The sequence below is a fragment of the Mytilus californianus genome, unplaced genomic scaffold, assembly GCF_021869535.1.
Source record: "Mytilus californianus isolate M0D057914Y unplaced genomic scaffold, xbMytCali1.0.p SCAF_16, whole genome shotgun sequence".
In the NCBI taxonomy this organism is placed as follows: Eukaryota; Metazoa; Mollusca; class Bivalvia; order Mytilida; family Mytilidae; genus Mytilus; species Mytilus californianus.
Window position 1 is genome coordinate 2,737,308 of NW_026262648.1, and position 3,253 is coordinate 2,740,560.

General features: G+C 30.2%; 1 long non-coding RNA gene across 1 annotated transcript; it reads left to right on the forward strand.

Annotated features, from left to right (window-relative positions):
* The first annotated feature begins 40 nt into the window (after positions 1-40).
* On the forward strand, positions 41-2,992 carry LOC127726082 (uncharacterized). Its single transcript, XR_007993319.1, has 3 exons — positions 41-214; positions 1,858-2,048; positions 2,664-2,992. It is a non-coding gene; the product is annotated as an uncharacterized LOC127726082 (long non-coding RNA).
* The last annotated feature ends 261 nt before the right edge of the window (positions 2,993-3,253 follow it).

The window sequence follows — 3,253 nt, forward strand, 5'->3', positions numbered from 1 at the left end:
TATAACCAGATTTTACTTTTCATGAATAACGGTTCAGTAGGACAACCGGAAGCGCCTGAGTATTGATTTCGGTGCTCAGTGATACGGTTCATTAGACGACGTTGACAACACGTAATGGCGGCCATTGTTTGACGTTGGATTTGGCATTCCATGCTGTAAAGATGCATTTATGACATTCTTGGATGCTAAAACTTAATGCCACACAACATAAAAGGTAAAGGATTATTTCAGTTATACCAAGTTAATTATTTTCAAAAAAGTGGAATCCCAAAAAATGATTTAAACGGCAAAAATAAAGTGTAAAATTATATGAAACATGAAAATTGAAATCCCATTTTTCATCATTTCTTAACATATATTGAATACACTATTTACACCAACCACTGGTGAATTATATTCGGATTTCGGTCTTAGGTATCCGTCCTTGTCTCCGGGAATATTATACCCACACAAGTTGTCAACATCCGTTTTCAAAGTGTTCTTCACAATCTCCCTGGAAAATATTCACGCTATCACTTCGTGCTCAGATAATAGAACATTGTGAACCTCTAACAGCAAATGCGGACCAAAATTAATCAAATTTGAAAGCACGGATGATCACGTGTAATGCCGACTTTAAGTTCTCTAAAAAGGGGGTAATTTCTCCCCCAAATACACATGAATTTTGCTGACCGTCTCAAATTCAACTCAAAAGTCCATTATCAAATCAGAGGCGTCCCATTTCATATACACCAAAATTTAATATTTAAAAAGACTTTCATTACTATATTAACATATAATACAAAGGGAAATCAATCACAAGCACTTGTTTCTGTCAATTGGGGGGGGGGGGGGGGGGGGTTCACTATCCATACTCATACGAAAATTTTTATTTTTATGTGGGTGGGTGGGTAGGAGGAATTTAAGGGGACATTATATTCATCTTCTTATTTTACTATTATGGCTTATTAATTTTTTTTCAATCTGTACACAATTGTTCTTTCCTTTTTATTGGACAGAATATTCATGTTCATCCTGTGTCAGCACTCTTGTCAGAGCAATGTTTATTTTATGTTCGGTTATCACCATGGTCCATGATTACATGGACATGTACCAGATCTTTCCCATAAAAAAAATTAATTAAGATAGCCATCCTCTAAATCATAACTCTAAAATTATAAAAGAAATTTACACATTGAAATTAACCAATTACCCACCCATTTGAAAAGCTTGTACACATGCTGCTTTGCATTACATGAATCCCCGGAAACTAATTAATTTACAATTTCTTTATACATGTTATATCTGACATGTTATATTCTTCCAATGATTATATAAACAATCTAATTAGAAATGATAATCCATTAACAATATTACTTTCTCAAACTTCATTAATATAGTCAAATTCAAGGTGTCAATTTAGTGACAATACAGTCATGACAGTGGTGGTTCCAGGATTTAAATTAAAATAAAACTGGGTTTTGAGTGCCCCCAAAATGTATAAAATTTCAGCTTGCATTGTACAATAGACATGTTATGATCTTATGATGTTTATGCAAACTATTAAATATAAAAATGTTATCAAAAGGTTTGGTATAACATAAATTTGATCCTTGTTAAACCAAAAAATTATTTTTCAAGACTTTTGAAATGTTTTCTTTGTCTGAAACTTTTATGTACATGTATTGAGCAAAAATGCTGGGGGCATTGCCATAATTATCTATAATACTTAATAAATACTTGTATTTTCTTGGTAATTTTTTTGGCAAATTTGTATTCATGTGTTGACAATAACAATGCAAAGTTTAATTTTGCTTTGAATAATTTAGTAAATAAGCATTAATAGTAATTGTATGTAAATTTCCTTTATATTTACAGGATGGAGAAAGATGTTCACTATAGATCAAAAATTCAAAACAGAGGACTTTTTTATTCAAACAAAAATACTTGTACATGTATGATATTCTGTACATACAACAAGAAAACAGTAATCAAATGGAATGTCCAGTGATGTTGAAAGCAAAATTATTTTTGTTAACAGAAAACAATAGGACTACAATATATTAAGGGTAAGTAATCTGAAATTGTCTGTTTTAATAGGGTTACAAAAGTGGGTTATTGACAATGTGCTATGATTTCAATCCCCCAAATATGAAACAAAAACATAATATACATGGTATTTAAACTGTTTTCATAAGGAAACAGACTGAAAATATTCTGCATTTAACAGTCAGACATGAAAGTTGCCAATGTAATAAATTGGGATTGGAACTTAAAATTTATAGGATATAGGCCAAGGAATCATTCAGACTTTAAGGCCAAATGGTATACTTTTAATAGTTTAAAGATTTTATTCTATTATCTATGCTGTATAAATGTCAATATTGTTTCATTTGGATTTAAAACCTAATTTCAAGAATGAAGGGTACAGTAATTTAAAATTAATTTAAATGATTAAAAACAATACAAGGGAAGTAACTCTTACAAGATGTGCATTATATCCTAATGAAGTGTTTTAATGAATTTGTCATTATTTTCAGATAAGAGAATGACTTAAGCAGACTGTATTGGGGTCATAGATGGCCATAACAATGAAATACAATATATTATAATTATCATTCTTCATTACGTCTTGATTGAATTAACAAACTTTAATTTAATAACAAAATATTTTCTTTTTTCAGTACACAACACATCGTGTCAGAGAATAATTTTACTGGAGGATAAAAAATTTAATACCTGGAATCAACAATTTACAAAATGTATACGAAATTTATTAAGAGAGATATATTCATGTACAGAAAGGTAACCCCACCAAATAACTCAGGTGGTTCAAGTGATTATTAGCAGACATTTTTGTTGAACTAATGCAGGATTAAATAAATGAAGCTTTAGCAGACTATGGGCTCCAAAGTGTAGTAAAAAGAGGATTTTTAAATATGACAGACTCATAAACATTAAAATGTGCATAAGTGAAATGTTACAATATTTAGTAAAAAATTCAGATTATTGACTCAGTTTTTTTCATGAAATTTTTTATCAAAGCAATATCACTGTTATATAATAAATAAGATTCTATATGTTTTATTTTACTGGTATACTTTTGACAACCGAATATATCTTCCCTCAGCTCTGGCCTCAAGTGTTTCCCTTTTATTTTGTATGAGTGTAATTTACAGAAAGCTCACTTTGCTTTTGGCGAATTCAAGTTTTGCCTTTCCAGAATTATTGGACTTTATTAATGGAAAATTAGACATTTGCCCATATGTTGTAG